General features: G+C 38.4%; 1 long non-coding RNA gene across 2 annotated transcripts in view; it reads right to left on the reverse strand.

The window, feature by feature from the left end:
- The window catches only part of LOC141982696 (uncharacterized), a 60092-nt gene extending 42255 nt beyond the window's left edge, over positions 1 to 17837 (reverse strand). For both annotated transcript variants that reach the window (XR_012638179.1, XR_012638178.1), the window contains exons 1-2: positions 17719 to 17837; positions 17086 to 17188 (exon numbers count right to left, since the gene is read on the reverse strand). This is a non-coding gene — a long non-coding RNA (uncharacterized LOC141982696). The remainder of the gene's footprint in view (positions 1 to 17085; positions 17189 to 17718) is intronic.
- Positions 17838 to 18075: the final 238 nt, after the last annotated feature.

Consider the following 18075-nt stretch of genomic DNA (forward strand, 5'->3'; position numbering starts at 1 on the left):
ATTCACAGACCAGCTCCAGCATCGTCCAAACGGGAGGTACTGGATCTCATTGCATGTTGGGGAGACGAATCTGTTATGGCAGAACTATGTTCCAAAAAGGAATGCAAATACATACGCTAAATTCTCCAGGGCCATGACAGAAAGAGGCTACTCCAGGAACACAGAATGGTGTCGTACAAAAATCAAGGCGCTCAGGCAAGCATACCAAAAAGCCAGGGAGGAGAACGGGCGTTCTAGGTCACAGCCCCATACATGCCGCTTCTACCGTGAGCTGCATGCAATTATGGGAGGGTGATACCACTACCCCACCACTGTCCAGGGACACCTGTAAGGAGGGAGTAGCATGGAGTGAGGAGGATGAGTTTTTGGAGGACGAAGAGGAGGAGGAGGACAGTGCACAGGTGGCAAGTGGGGAATCTCTTTCCCCCCCAGCCAGGAACTATTCTTAATGCTGGAGCCAATAGCCTCCACCTACTCCCAAAGCATACTCCCAGACCATGACCCTGGAGAAGGCACTTCTGGTGAGTGAGAGCTTGATCGGAGCCACACGGTGGGGGATGGGGAGAAACCAAGCATCGCTGGGCTGTTCGTGTTTAGTTTAAAGGGCTCACCCCTGCTCAGAGCCTCATCAGAGCCCCGCCGTGTGTGTATGTGTGTGGGTGGATGGGAGGATGTTGTGTGAAGCGATCATCCCAGAGAGCCCGCAGGCTGCCTGCAAGCTGAATTCTGTTGCCTGGCCACGGCCTGCAAGCTGAATTCTGTTGCCTGGCTGCATGTGATGGCTTACTCACACCAAAGTGGCAGGCACTTCAGTATAAGAGGCAAAATGAGACCTTGTACAGAAAGAACATGTGCTGTGTACTATGAATTGCCTGTTTCACTGAGAAATGGTGTCCCCATTGTTCTCTAAAATGTATCTTTTAAAGTACTATCCTCCCTTTTTCTCCTCCTGCAGCAGGTGCAAATGTTTCAATGTGGCCCCTATCTACTCTGTCCCAGAGGCTGTTCCAGATTAGAAGTGGAAAAAACGAACTTGGGATGACATGTTTGCCAAGTTCATGCAGTCCTCCCACACTGATAGGGCCCAGTTGAATGCATGGAGGCAAACAATTGCAGAGTCGCGTAAAGCGTTACGTGAATACGAAGAGAGGAGGGACGTGCACGATGAGAGAAGGCAGGATGCTATGGTCAAGCTCATATGGGGGAGCAAATGGACATGCTCTGTTGTATGGTGGATCTAATGCGGAGAAGGCAGCAAGACCACAGACTGCTGCTGCAGCCCCTAAATAACTGCCCTCCTTCCTCCCCAACTTCCATAGCCTCCTCACCCAGATGCCCAAGAACACGGGGAGGGAAGGGAGGGAGAGGCTACGGGGACCCACGCAGTCAACCCCAGAGGATTGCACAAGCAGCAGAAAGCTGGCATATCCTAAATTTTTATTTGGTTTCTGGACTTGTCCTTCCCCCCCAACCAAATACCCACCCTCCCCGTCTAGCTTCTGATTTCTCTCCATGTTTGTGCAACAAATAAAAAAGAATAGTTTTTAAACAATTGTGACTTTATTTCCTTTCATATATACATATGGGGGCAGGTAACTTTAAGAGAAACAAACACAACTCTCACACCGTACCCTGGCCAGTCATGAAACTGGCTTTCAAAGCTTCTCTGATGTGCAGCGCACCATGCTGCACTCTTCTAATCACCCTGTTGTCTGGCTGTGTGAAACTGGCCCCCAGACGAGTTGCCTCAACCTCCCAACCCACCATAAACAGCACCCCCTTACTCTCACAGATATTTTGGAGCACACAACAAGCAGCAATTACAATATTGGTTGTGCTGAGATCTAACCGAGTCAGTAAACTGCACCAGTGTGCTTTTAAACGTCAAAACGCAAATTCTACCACCATTCTGCACTTGCTCAGCCTATAGTTGAACTGCTTCTTACTACTGTCCAGGGTGCCTGTGTATGGCTTCATGAGCCATGGCATTAAGGAGTAGGCCGGGTCCCCGAGGATAACTATAGGCATTTCAACATCCCCAACAGTAATTTTCTGGTCTGGGAAGTAAGTTCCTTCCTGCAGCTGTTCAAACAGACCAGAGTTCTTGAAGATGCGAGTGTCATGCACCTTTCTCGGCCATCCCACGTTGATGTCGGTGAAATGTCCCTTGTGATCCACCAGTGCTTGCAGCACCATGGAAAAGTACCCCTTGTGGTTTATGTACTGGCCTCCCCGGTGTTCTGGGGCCAAGATAGGGATATGCGTTCCGTCTATCGCCCCACCGCAGTTAGGGAACCCCAGTGCATTAAAGCCATCCACAATGGTCTGCACATTTCCCAAAGTCACTACTCTTGATAGCAGCTGGTCAATGATTGCGTTGGCTACTTGCAGCACAGCAGCCCCCACAGTAGATTTCCCCACTCCAAACTGATTCCTGACTGACCAGTAGCTGTCGGGCATTGCAAGCTTCCACAGGGCTATGGCCACTCGCTTCTCAACTGTGAGGGCTGCTCTCATTTTGGTGTCTTTGTGCTTCAGGGCATGGAACAGCAAGTCACAAAGTTCCAAGAAAGTGGCCCTACGCATACGAAAGTTTCTCAGCCACTGGGAATCATCCCATACCTGCAACACTATGCGGTCCCACCAGCCTGTACTTGTTTCCCAGGCCCAGAATCGGCATTCCATGGCATGAACCTGGCCCAAAAGCACCATGATCTCCTAACTGCCGCATGCTGTACCATCTGTGTCCATGTCCTCATCAGTATAGTAATTGTGCTGTCGTCGCTTCCTCACCCGGTTTTGCAGGTACTGCACATACTGCTGGATAATGTGCGAGGTATTTACAATGGTCAAACCTGAAGTGGAGATCTGATCGGGCTCCATGGCTATGGCGCCTGCACGGGTAATCCTGGAAAAAGGGCGTGAAACGTAGGAGAGCAGAGTGGCAGCGGAAGCTGTGCTGTTTGGTTCACGGTAGCCAAACAAAGGCTGAAAATGGTTGTCTTCTGTGGCTTTCACAGAGGTGGGAGCCCAGGACAGAGAACATGGAGAAGCGGGAGAGCAGAGTTGGCAGCGGAAGCTGTGCTGCTCGGTTCACAATGGCCGAGCAGGGTTGAGTTGGAGAGGTGGATTCATAGTAGCAGGAGAGCAGCGGTGCACCCATCTGCTGAAAGCAGTATGGTGTCTGCACACCAAAAAGGCACAAAATGCTTGTCTGCCATAGCTTTCTGATGACACACACCCAGAAACACCCAGAATTCCAATGGACACCGTATAGCTACCCACAGTGCACCTCTCCGACATTCGATGCTACCCTTGGTACTGTGGACGCAATCCGCCAAGTTCACAAGCTTCAGTGGAGACACAGAAGACCGAATGTATAAAATAGCTTCCGAAAATTCAAATAGAATAATTTCAAAATAATTTCGTACTGTAGATGTACCCTAAGGAGACAACATTTCTGACTTCTGGTTAGCCAGTGTGGTGAGACAGAAGTTTACCTTTATTGCTGGTTGGGTATATCTTATGGAAGAACAGCCACCAGTTTTGGGGTGTGTCTGCCCTATTTCTCAGCAGTTTGTCTCATTGTTATCAGTTCCTGGAAAAAAGTCTTCAGTCACATTCTGCAAGATGCAGCCACTCCTTAACAGACATTGTCATCCATAGCATTCAGATTCCACTGTCAACAATAAACACTGTCCTCATCCTTTGGCTTCTGGCTGAACTGCACCAGGAATATAATGACCTGCTTCCCTCAGCACATATCGACATCACAGCAGCTTGTGATCTGGTCGACAGGTCAGCACTTTGGCTCGCATTGAAAGTACTGATTCTACATGCATGCCACAATGGACTGCTATTGACTTCCATGGAAGCTCTAAAGGAAGATCTCTGTATGTCTGTCCCTTTTGGCCAGACTGATTTTATATATGTAAATTCTGTAAGTTACTTATTGAACAGAGCTGTTAGTTTCCATATGCACAAATTGAGACCAAGTTGAATCTCCCTTTGAAAATTTGGCCCATATGGTTATTTCTCTCACCCCCTCACAGTACTGTCCATTCCTGTCTCATCATTAGCTGTACAGTCCCTACTTTGTCTTTCCATAGGGTTCTATGAAAAACTCATGGTTCTGTGGAGCTGCATGTTAGAGTCTAAAGTTTATAATCTTAATCATTTACCAAGATAATCTTTTCACCTTTCAAGTTGTGTGCATGTTGGAATGTCTTCAATTTCACTGTACTGATACTTTAGACAGAGAATGGTTTGAGGCTTAATTGTTCTGATTTAATATGGGCAATTAAACACTGGTACAAAATCTTGGTGGAAGAAACAGCATTAATTACTGAATATGCTATGAATATGAGCCATTTCAAGTTAATCAGAGTCACATGACTCTGATATTCTAAACTGTCAATTCCATCTTCAAGATGAGGGGTAGCAGAAGAAACATACATTCACTTCCCTTCAGAATATAGACTTTTCATAACGTATAAGGCAACAGCAGAAAGGGAGATCATCATGAGATAATGTTTGGGGACTAGGAGCACTGTGCTATGTTTTCTGACAATGAGCCACAAATACAGTTTTCTCATGACAGGCACCATGTCCATACTGTCCCTTTAGTATTTCATCTACCCCTTTGTTTTGTGCTAGGAAAAGCTATCAGAACAATACTATGAAACTAGTGAGTGTTGGAACTCCCACCACTGTGCATATTTCATTGCTGTCTTTCCAATCAAATCAGGATATTGGATGGGGTCAGACAAATGTACACATTTTAATATGTAGCTATTGAATTAAAATCTACAACTCTACTCCAATCATTGCTTTGCTAAACCACATACTTTATAATCTTCAGGGAAAAAAAAATCCATCTCTCCCCATGTATCAGTAAAGATTTAATAACAGCTGCTGCAAAGACTTCTCATTTCAGGATGTAATTATTTTTGCAAAATATACTACCGTGCATTTATTAGTTTACTCTGAAGTAGAGTCAGGAGAATACTGCAAAAAGTATTTACCCAAATATTTGCTCAGACTTCTCTCTCTTCAGTTTTGTCTGTATCTCTGTAGAGTTAGTTAACATTTGAGCAGCTGTGTTTGATTTGCAAAAATGGTCACATGATGTGGAATTTAAGAACTCACAATCATGTTTCTGCAAATGCTCAGAGCATGATGGCAAAGCTACACCGAGGGAAGATAGGATCTGACCCTTGCATCTGTCTGTGTCTTAAGCACCTCTGTTTAACAGTCATTTCCCCCCCTCATTAGCTGCTGTGTCTATTTGATACCCTTGTTGGCTAATGATCCTTAAAATCATTAAAGGCAGTATTTACAATTTAATTGTTTATCCACTTAATCCATCATGATGGTAAGCTTTTGGGAGCAAGAACTATCATTTACAACGGTTGTATAGTGTTTCATACAATGGGACCCACTAATCTGTTGAGTCCTCCAGACATTACCAAAATATAAATATTAAATATTATTATGGCAAAGGATAACCAGATGGTGCTATTATACATACTCTTACAATTTTTTTTCTTTGACTGTGATAAAACTTTAACTTTGGAAGAAACGTGTTATTTTTAGTTTTCTGTTATCATTTCTTTGCTGGAACTGTGGCAGGTAGCAAGGGAATTTGGACTTTGTCATAATCTCTCTATGAGGGGTCCATTCGTGAGACAGAGATGCTCTCTAGGAACTGGCCATTGACACTCCTTTCATATGAAAATAGCAACATTTACAAATTAATAGAAAGGTTTGAAATCCATTTGAGAGCTTCAGGAGATTCAGAATGCACCTTTGCTATGCCTCCTGGAAATGAAAAAAACGGGACACTTGTTCACACTATGGTTAATGGTTTGTAGGTCTCCGCATTCATATTATGGAAAATCCTTGGTTCTCTGTTTGTGTATCAGGTGTACTCATGTTCCATCTGATGTCCTGATGTGGTTAATGATTGTTCACTGTGTTTGTCAGAGCAAGAAACCAGGTGGTTTGGTGGTGGGATCATTTATGAGGTGCTTGCTATTTTAACATCAGAGTCTGCCCATTGCATCCTTCAGCTGTCTTCTGGGTTGAAGCTGGATAACCAAAGAGCTTCTCCAGCCACCCAGAATGGTCAGTGGGACTTAAGGTGAGTGTGAGGAGGGTGAACAAAATTGTCACACAGATGGAGCTTTTGGTTACAATTTGGTTTCCAATTCTTTAAGTAATGAAGCCATCTCTCTCCTGATGGTTGAAGGAGGGATGTTTGTGAGGCAGCGTAAGGCAGCAGAGCAAACATCAGGGTGCTAGTTATAATTCTCATAGCCAAATTTAGCTGGGTATCAGCAAGGTCTCTGTGTGAGTTTCTTTTCCAAATAGGTGTGCATTACTCAGTTGTGGAGGTAATTAAAGCCAGTTTTGCCATTTGTAGCATTCTAGTGTCACAATCTCAGCTAGAACTGCTAATTTTTGGATTATAGTAACTAGTACTTGGTTGAGATTTGTGAAAGAGGTGATTACCAGGCTACCACTTGAGACCACCACTGTTCCAAGACTGGTGCATGTATGTTAATGAAACAAATCACACTAAGAATACATAGACTAGATTTCTCCTCTAACAAGAAGCCAATCTGCAAGTCCCTGACACCCACTATTACTCTACAGAGGTGACAATATTGCCAATAATATGAATATTATCTTTTGAGCCCTCCATTAAAATACAAGAATTTGCTATCAGTGTTTTTATGTAATCCCTGCTTCCAAATTCTGGGGCACATGTGTGCAGTTGTCTCTCTCGTTCTCTCACTCTTCCCTTTCCTCCCAAGCTGGAGCTGAGAAGCCTTTCTGACAAAACTTTTGTCAAAACCAATATTTTCTTGCAAAGTTTCAGTTTCAATAAATTGGCATTTTCTGACAAAAATCAGTTTAATCAAAGAATTCCTAATCACATTTCAATCACCAGGATACTACTCAGGGAAGAGTCCCAGTAAGGATCCAACTGAGAAGATTTAATATTAAAATAAAAATTAATAAAGTCAAGGACTGAACTTTACCCCTTAAAAGGAAGTTCTAATAATATATTACCAAAAAAATGGCAGTTTGGAAACTCCACCTTTTTCTGATATGGTTCTAATTTTTCCTCACAGGTAGTACTCTGACACTGTATTTGTGAGGTGGGTGACTTAGGTTTTAATTCAGAGAGGCATTAGTTTGTTCTTTCCTGAATCAGAGCCTTAGACCTTTATCCTTCCTTGTAAACCTACACCTCAGGAGCAGCTACTTTTTAATGCATAAAAGCAATTAAATCCGAAGTCCCACCCTATGACTGGCTTGGGTTTTTTTTGTGGATGAAGACTAGAAAACAGATCAAGCAGTTACAGCACCGCTATCTGTTCATCCATTCACATTAATGCAGTTATCCCACTGACATGATTTATAAATAATAATGCTTGTTAAAAGGAAATCACTGTTGTTGTTTCTGGCCATGCATAACATGTTGAAATTAAAAACCAGGCTGTAAACTGGAGTTGCTGTCACCTTTGTTGCAGCTCATCAGGCAAATTTAATTCATAAATCCTTCAGCAATGTTGTGCTTGGACTCCACTAAGCACCAACATTCTAGTCACAGAAATGGTTTTAATTATCCTCTTCAATTGCAAGTGGAATATTTATTGCTGTGGGAATAATGATGTTTAAGGGTGCTTGCAATGTCACTGTGCATAACCTTTGCATGAACCATTCATTAATGTAGTAGGTATGAATGCTGAGCATTATAAAGGTGACAGATTTCAGTCAAATCAGCTTTGATGTACACAGTTATTTAAAGATGGTGCTAAACTGAGTTAGGGTGATGATGGCATCAGTAGCAAATCAAATCCACACACAAGTAGAGAGACTTACGCACAATAAAAGGAATGGGTATAACGAACTAGATTATTTTATACAAACCATTATAGTACTTGCATGCCCTTTGTATGTTCCTGATCAAGGTAAGTATGAAGACTATTTTTTTTTAATAGAAATTGGTTGCAAAAGCCATTTCATTTTTTTTAAATCAGCTTTTCAAATGGAATTTGATACAAGTGAAAGCTCAACACAAGAAATTCATGGGCAAACTTATCAAATACAAGAACAGTGCTCATACTCAAGAATACAGTTATAGATTAGTATAGGATAAGAAACCATAAAATAATATAATGTGACAGAAATATAGTTAACAGAATGAGCTCTAGTTTCATGAGTCATATTATAGTCTGAAGGACATAATATTTTGAAGACAGAAGTAATGAAGCAGGCCAAGTTAAATGTTAACTGAACAAAAAGGAATTTTCACATTATGTTCTATTTTAACACAGAAAAGTAGTCACGGATAGCACAGGACGAAGAATATACTCATGAATAAAAATCATGTCTCCAAGTCACTTTACTAACTATGGACTAAATTCTACACTGTGATACATTTGCAGTTTCCACTTAAGTCAGTGGGAGTCATTAGTTCACATTCAAAGACAGAGGGTTATATTTTGTCTCAGTTACACCAGGACTCATTTCAGCAGAGCTACTTTGGATCATGGGCCAAAATAGTATCTACAGCCCTTCAGAACGCTCTGAGGTACAAGCTGCTACATAACCATATAAAAGTTAAACACTATTGTTATTGGTGTGTTAACACTAATCAAACTAAAGTTGTTTGCAGCATACTTTGGGGAACACAACTTCTAGAAAGATTAACTTAATATTTGAAATTACAATTATTTTCATTTTTAAAACTATATTCCCTTAATTGTGCAGTTGGTGCACTTAACAAAACACATTTTATTTTCTAACCATTGCTATGTTTTAATGATCTAATAAATTATGATCTGGTAGAGGTTTCTTTTTAGCAAGTCTTTGGATGTTGTTTTTGTCAACACTGTTTGGTTACTATGGGTTCATAACAATGTTTTTTGTGCCATATATTGACGTGCAACTTTAACCTAATGCAATTTATACTTGAAAATACAATTATAATGTTTCCCATCTAGATCACTTAAGAGTTTAGACTTACATTAAGTAAGGCCTATTTGTTTATAAATATAGTGAGTTATTAAAAACCTGTTTTAAGGATTAGATAACTATATTTTCAAAATCAGAAGCTGGGAAAATGGTAGCAAATTTTGCGGGTTGTGAAATAGTAGTATACAATACAAAATTATACTTTTTAAAGTGTATGCTGTTGTAGCTACTACCATCTATTGCAACAGAAGCAACATGTCCTTATGTCTTTGGGCGCAGGATATTTTTCAGTAACAGAGAGTTTTGAATTAGTGTATTAGGAAACACTGAGCCAGGGTTAACTTCACTTTGAGCCAGACAGCAGCTCTGGAATGGAAAGAAACGTTAAATGAGCGTTGACCCTGGCAAACACTGTTCATCACAGAGTGCTCAATCCCTGGGATTGTAAGTTCTTGGTAAACACAGAGAAAATTCTACTTGGTACAGCAATACTTTTTGAACACAGATTTTGTAGTTATATAAAAAATGATTTGACTGATTAAAATGAAAAAGAGTCCTGAAAGACGTTCTCCAGGATATCAGAACATAATATAAAAATCAAGACTTCGTAATGTATTTAAGTTTCAGCTCTCTTGCTCTTATTATCTCCCTCTCTCCATTTTAAACTTTCTAACGGGTAATTAATGAGAATAAACTCTTCCTGGACAGGTATTTTAGGGAGAATAAATTTGTGACTTTACATGAAAAACAAAACAAAACAGAGAAAATAGGGATGAGTCCCTTCAGACATCAATTATATTCAAGTACAATTCAAGAAGCACCTTACAGACAATTGATCAAAACAACTATGTTTTCTGGCTTGCCCTTGACAGAGTTTAATACTCAGAAAACATTAACAATTAATTATTACCAATAAAAAACATCCACCATAGTCTTAACTCGTTCCCATGGTCATTTCTACACGTTCAGAAGTTGATTTATGTGAATTCTTTGACCTTAAATTAATTACCTAATTATTATCACACAACAAAATGAACTTCAATAATAACTACCAATACATGATCTCTAATACAACACATATATTTCTCCTTCACAATTCAATGTTCAACAGAAGGTTGTTTAGTACTACAACATTCAGTTTCAGTAAACCTTGTCTGTGTGTTTTAGCCTACCCTATTCATAACTGAATGCTTAGACTAAACTTCTGTTCCTTTAAATTGCAGTCCTTTATACCAGACACAAACAAATTCCGTTTTTTGCAGTTAGATCCCAAAGTACATATTTGTAAATGTCCAGCAAAGGAAATTACTAAAGTATCTGTACACTTTAAGTCCAATATAGGTATCTCTAGGCCCACCAAACTCACTTGAGGAATAATTCTGTGACTAGAAATTATAATTAATACTATTTCTTATTTCCATCGTATCAGAATACTTGCTATCTATATAGGTGGCTGACTTACGGATAACAACAGATGACTACTTTGTGCACATTTGGTCTCACCCACAAACTTGTCCCAGTGTCTCAACTGCTGAAGCTGTGGTATGATGTTTTCCACATGGAGAATTCTTTCACTATTCCTCAAGATTCTTCTTCTTCCATAGTGGGAGGTTTCTGATGTTAACTGGAACTCAGTGTGCAGATGCAAAATAGTCCTTTTATATTACATCTGCCTTTCACTGATTTCTATTAAAACTGTAAATAAGCTCTTTTAGATTGAGTTACTTGAAGAATACCTGCATCTTTTGCCTGCACACTTTTTGAAACATCTCATATAAAAATAAAGTTGATAAGACTTTGATTAATGGTATTATGAAACAGGTGTTTATCAAGTTTTCCAATAGGTGGCCTTTGTTCAAACAATGCTGGTAGCTCAGGAATCTTGTTGCCTAATATTTTCCTAATATATCTTTAAAAATAACTTTATTACCATTAAAGTTGCATGAAGTTCTTTATATATCACCAGCTTATATAATTTTTAATTCTTTAAGTGTATCTATTTCCAACTTTCTGAAGATTTTTATTTGTTCTGTGTTGAAGAACTTCCTTTCTATATTAATTTGGTGTGGCCAGGCTTGTACAAAATTCAGTTTTATTCCAAAATGTATGGTCAACATTTAAGTTGTTTCCCTCTAACCTCGTAACATATTTGGTAATCACACACATTATTAATAATTAGCACATGCATGTCATTATTTGGTATTTAAAACTAAATATATCAAACCACTATGTTTCTCCTTCACTTGTGACTCTTTAAAAACAAAATTGTCAAAATTCAAACAAAACTGATTTAAAAGGATCCTCATTTTATCCAAGCATTTGTTAATACAAAGCAGTGCTCTAAACCTTTTTTTAGCAATAATATCAGAAAGATATTTTGTAATGCATTCGTCAGTATATCTTAATATTGAAAGGACAAAAATGGCACAGTGCACCCCATTTTCAATTATTAAAATGAGAAATATCTCTTTACAGTCGAATCTCAGAGTCATGAGCACTGAAGTGACAAATTGACCAATCAACCAACCGACACCTCTTTTGGAACCGGAAGTATGCAGTCAGGCAGCAGCAGAGACAAAAGAAAAATAGCAAATACAGTACTGTACTGTGTTAAACAAACTACCAACAAATAAAAAGAAAGGGAAAGCAGCATTTTTGTCTGCACAGTAAAGTTTCAAAGCTGTATTAAGTCAATGTTCAGCTGTAAACTTTTGAAAGAACAACCATAATGTTTTGTTCAGAGTTACGAACATTTCAGAGTTATGAATAACCTCCATTCCCAAGATGTTCATAACTCTGAGGTTGTACTGTGCTATAAATCATTAAAAACATGGGTGCAAAACATAAGCAAAATTTTCAAGGTAAACCAATTTATGTTCCAGTTAAAAAGCAAAATCTCTGTCCTGCATTACATTTGTGTTAAAATGTACATGGAATAAAATAAGAAAAATGGGTACTTAGCTCTTTTTCAATCTCAGGCCTTGATCTTTTAATTCATTTGCACCTGTATGGAGCTCATTTGTGTCAATAAGACTCTGTGCACTGTATTAAAGCAGTAGTGCTTTAGAAGGAAGATCTCATTTGCAGATTTACAAACTTTGGTCACAGATCCTGAAAATATTCATATCTGTGCTCATCATTACCATTGCGAGTAGCCCCATTGATTTCAATGAGACAACCCACAGCAGTAAAGTTAAACAAATGAATAAGTAATTGCAAGTTTGGGGCCTTTGTCTTTGAACAACTGGTAACCCAGACATAGTCCATCATATTTTTTTGTTTTATGAGAGCTGGATACAATTTAAGTATTTTAATTAACTTTGTCACAAATTTGTATTTCACTCTTTTAGCCGCCTATAGAGTTTAAACATTTAATTTTTTTAGAAAACTCTTTACAAATGTAAACAATTTTATTTCAAAGGTTAAAAAAGGAGAAAAAATGATTTTTGTAACTGCTATTTTTTTAACAACTCTACTCATCCAACACCTGTATGTGGAAACTGGTAGTTTGGTGATACAAATAATAAATGAATTATTTTATATTTTTTCACCAAAATTATGTAACTGTTTCATACTACTTTGCCTCTAAAAATACTCTAAATCACATTATGAACCATAGCCAAAGCATGCATATAAGATATATTTCAGTATATAAATGTATATATCAAAATTTTAAAGTTCATGTAAACATTCTTAGTAAATTTTGAGGACCTCATTTCCACTAGAGTATATACTAAGTTATGGCAGCTTTAGTTCTAAGTTTTAATTAAGTAATATCAGTTCCCCTTCATGTCTAGAAACTGAGTTTTTCTGAAAATGACATCTCAGAATAAGCACATCTCTCAAATTAAAGAGCCACACATTGGGACTCAGGGACAACTAATCAGTGCATAAGTTCTCACTAACACCTTCAGACCTATATGAATACTATTGTCATTACTTCACCTGTTAAAGGGTTGGAATGGATTTCATGGTATTGCTAGTCAGGCTGAATATTGCAACTGCAGTTAGCTCTGACTTCCAGGCTATCAGATAAGTAGAGATATTTCTTTGAGATTCTGCTACTAAGGAAGGCAGAATTCCCAGGGGGTGAAATAGGGGGACATATATTTTAAAAATATTATGTTTTGAAGTTTAGATATAATACACCTAAAATGTTATTGTAACAAGAAGTGCAGCTGGGTTACTGGGTTTGTTTTTTATCTGTAAAAGAATCAAGACAGAACTTGTGGAGTACATTACATGCAAGTCAATTCTAAGATCAAAGGAACAAGACTTCCATCAACTGGGTCTTGTTTAAGAATGATTACTAAATGCCTTATCAGTGGGGGGATGTTTGGGGTTGGACTAGCAGGAACGATATCCAAACTCCCCAAAGAGGGGGATACTCTCTGCCCAGAAATTCCAGAGCCAGGCCTCTTCTCATATCTCTAATGCATTTAGGAATGTGCATAGGGGTAGTGGTGGGATTTTCTATGCCTCCCATTGGCCAGCTGGGGATAACAGGAGAGCTAATTGGATGTCCGAGTTAGTGAAGCTAGTAAAAAAGCTTCTTCTGATAAACTATAAATGCACATTGCAAAGTGTATCAATAATAATCAGCCTCAAATTAAGCATTAATAGAAAGAGGGCCATACTTTATAGTAAAATTACATTTGTAAATGGGTTATAAAGCATTTATAAATTATTAAAATATGTTATAAATATGTTACAGACTTGAGTAATGTGTTATGGATGCTTATAGGCATATCAGTGGAAGGTGTTGTAGATAATTGCGGCCCATCCTATAAGTAGCCAATTGAACAGCTGGATTCTGCATCAATCTATAACAACTGAGGAACTGTTCATTAAAATGCTATTAATCTAACTGATTTATAAATGAAATTTTAATGACAATACAAATCGAAACTTAATAGAAAGTGTTATTAAGATATGTTTATTAATATATTTGAAAGGTAGAGTGCTGATTTACAGTCTAATTTTGTCATCTTACTCACGTTAACTAGCAGAGCTGTCCAAAAAACAACAATCCCATTCAATGAATAATATTGAGGTTTCAAAATTTGTTTTCTTTCTGATGCAGAACACAAATAAGAACTTTGGAAATTTTATTCATGAAAAAAAGACAAGAAACCCATCTTAGAATAGCCAATGGTCCAGTGGTTAAGGCCCTCACATAGGATTTGGAAGACCCCAATTCAAGTTCCTGTTCTGAATTAAGCAGGCTAGTACCCTTACCATCATGCTATTAGCTATTCTGGGGTGGTGAATGTCTCCATATTTCTCTGTGAAATTCCACCCTTGGCCTGAGAAAATATTTCCATGGACCTGACACATTTCTGTGAAACATTTCAGTTTCAATGACACAGCATTTTTCAATAGAAAATAATTTCACTAAATTATTTTTGACACACTCTACCGATTAGTATCATATTCAACATATGGGTCCATGGAACCGTTCACTAAGTTGGATACCACTCAACATAAGGTTGGAAGAATTGAATCTTTTTGATAGCATCTTGGGTGTCCAAACCAAGAAAATAATAATAAAGTCTTATCCATATTATTTTCTATTCTTGAAATGTAATTTGAGTTTTATAACTCCTAAACACAACAACATTCCTTTCCAGCCTGAGACTCCTGTGTGCTGAAGTTCAGCCAATTTGTAAGCCTGTTAAAAATTCCAGGAAACAGGTGGTTCTAATAGAAATAGTGAAATCGACTTTAACTGTAGAGTACAGTGGATGAGCTATAGTTAAAGATTCCTTTTTATATGTCTAAAAAGGTGAACTTTACAAATTATTTTCTTTTCTGACAATAAATTCAAAGCCTCCTTAAAGCTTCCACTATAAATAAGGAAGACAATCAAGACTGCAGCCAGAGAAACTCTGTCTACTGTACTGACACTCAGGATAGGACCAATTACTTTTGTATTTGCAAGAGAAGTTATCTATTGCTGGCCTGTATGTTTTCATGGTTTGATAGAAGGTGAAAAATAAAAGATGTGTCCTTGGACAGATAGTTTTCCTTGGTACTGCTTCGCACGTCTTAATTTACCACTGCTACATTTTCAAACACAATATACCCAAGAGCGTCTTTTGTCAGGAAGTATCACTGAAGCAGAGAGAGGGATGTTTAGAATGAATTTATCCTTAATTGGGAGCTGAACTGCAGTAGCTTCCCATCATCCTTTAACATAAAGCTTTGTTTTCCCCTTTATATGCAAGGAAGGAATTTATTAATGTTTTGTACTACCAAGAATCTATAAAGCACTTTAAAATGATCAGGTAAAGGCTTGTAACAGCAATACTGGAATGTGCTATAAAATATTTTGAAGAGTAATTTGGAAGCTAAGATAGGAATTCTGCTAGTGGAACATAGCTTCCAATGCACTTTATCATCTGTGCAGTAAGCATCATCATAAATGAAGATATAATATGATAAGCCAAATTATCCCTAAAAAGATTCAGGTACAAACTCCAAAGAAAGAGACTTGACAACTTGCTGGTAATACAAGAAATGAGGTTGCCCTATTCTTTTCATAGCTAATGAGTGCTCCTAAATTTCCAGAGTAAAAAATATATTATTTCAAAAAGGAGAAATCCAGTTTTAACAGAGACCATTACTACTTTAACAAGTCATTTTTAAAGTCGATGTTGTCTTTTTTCAATAGCATGCACTTGATATGTCACTTCTAATATTTAAGCCAGTGGGGGGAAAAATATGGATTACTGAAAGTGAAGTAAACTACAATTAAGAAAAAGAAAAGAAAAGAAAAAGAAACAATAATTTTGTCGTCTAAGGCTCCAACACTGCAAACACCTATGTATATGCTTAACTTTACACACACAGTGAGTAGTCCATTAACTTCAGTGGAATTAACAGCGTGCAAAGATAAGCTTGTGCATAAATTATTACAGGATCAGGGTTTAAAGTCTTTTTTTAGTTAAGGGAAGTTATTACAAATTACAATTAGAAATGTCTTAATTAATAACTGTTTATGGCTCTCTCCCCCCCCGCCCCCAATATTCAAATTGATGATTAATACTTTTGTATCCCTCAGAAGTGTGTTGTACTCTGGACATTTTTTTTTGCAATACCCTAATTAATATAATCCAATCTTGCAAACACTTACACATGTGCTAAACTTGACTACCATGAATAGTCTAATTAAAAGTTAAGTGCATGCCTAAATGTTTGCATGATTGTAACCTACATTTACACCCTAAATTCTTGATCCTACAAGGAGCCCCATATATGCAGATTCCTGTTTTTCTGTAGATCCCTATTGAAATCAATGAGGTGCCCTCAAGGAGAGCTCATTGCCTAAAATGAATAAACATTTGTTTCCTTCTTTTCACTAGGATTTGATAGCAGGTTTCCAGATGAAGATAATGTTTAGATCAAAGAAATAAATAATGCATATGTAACTTCATGGAGAGGAGGGATGGTCTTTCAAAGATTTTTCATTGCTAAAATATTTATATGGACTCCCTATCACTTAGGGATATTCCCTTTAATGAGTTAATACAGAAGGGTAATGAATTAGTACCATTGTCTTTCCTCTTTGAAAACTTTTAACTAAATGACCAATCCTGCAAAGCTTCCATTGACTTCAGTGGGCGTTTTGCCTTAATTAAGACTGCAGCTTAGAGACATAATTGCAAAGGTGAGGCTTCAAAACTTTTGATTCTTCCAATAATTTCTCTCAATGATAGGGTGGTGGCTCCCTTCTAACAGATTGGTACGAACACAGTTTAATGAGTTCTAGCAGAAAAGACCATTAAATATAGGATTATATCCTTTATTAGGGAATTGCCACCCAAAATATGCTGAGGACACTCTCCTGATTCTTACATCAGCAAATAAAGAACAGAGAGAAGAAACCAAAGCTCTGCTACTGCAAACACCAACCCACAGGTTTTGCTACCACCCATACCCCGTTGATTTCAATAGGAACACTCACAGATAACACACCACCAGTGTTTGCCAGATGGGGGTTCATATTTATTCCATTTTATGTCACTTAGAACAGTATTTGTTGACCCCAGTGTAAGTGTATCACCCTTAAGTACAAAACATTAATTGAGTACTTACAAACAAGAAAAGTAGAGAGGCATCTTTCAGGTACGAAATGGCTCCTTTAGGGCTAAAGTTGCTTGGCTCTGCCCAATTTAAAGGGCCTGTGCAGCAAGGTGTGCTGGGAAAACAAGTATAAAAGGAAACCCCTTTAAAAGAAGGTTCTAAAAAGAGTTAATAGGAACTAAGAAACTCGTAAAGAAGAGGCCACTTCTGTGTTGTGTAAAGTATTATTATAGTATAACACACTGCATAGTATGTTCTATGTCTTCTCCTCTGTGCGGATGCGTGAGTTATAGTCTCTGATTACAAAGGGCTAGATTCACAAGCGGGATTTAGCTTAATTGCAATTTTTGGCATTTAAATTCAACATTTAGGCACCTTTGAGATTCTTAAAACCCTGGTTCAGCTGCTGCCCAACTCTGGAGATTCCAACATTTCTGCTGGTAAAGTCCCCTAGGTACCTAAAAATCTGTCAGTGTGGATGTGCGCTGTTGCTACAGCCCAGGTACCTAAACCTTAGCAGGATCCTCACATTAGGCATTCCCTGCCTACCTTGACAGTGGGGTCAAAGCCAATAGGCATTCTCAGCACACACCTAACCCTGCAGCCAAGAAGACCAACTTGTAGCGTCGTGATTAGTGCACTCACCTGGGATTTAGAAGAGCCAGGTTCAATCCTCCTCTCTGTCTGATGTGGAAAAAGGATTTGTATTTGAGCCCCCTACCTCACAGGAGAGTGCACTGGGCTTTGGGACATTCTGGCACAGGGCTTTCAGTCTCACCTGCTGCAGCTGTTCCACTGTATAACTAATTAAATATTCACTAGGCTAGCCAGAGAGCAAATGAATCCAGTGATTAGGGCACTCATGTGGGAAACTCAAATCCTTTCTCCACAGCAGGGAAGAAATGAACTTAGGTCTCCTACAGCCTGGATGATTTTTCTAACCACTAAGTTAAAAGTAAAGGGGGAGGGTGTCTTTTCTGAGAGAGAGAGAGGACTAGCTGT

The sequence above is a fragment of the Natator depressus genome, chromosome 2 (assembly GCF_965152275.1).
Source record: "Natator depressus isolate rNatDep1 chromosome 2, rNatDep2.hap1, whole genome shotgun sequence".
Classification (NCBI taxonomy): domain Eukaryota; kingdom Metazoa; phylum Chordata; order Testudines; family Cheloniidae; genus Natator; species Natator depressus.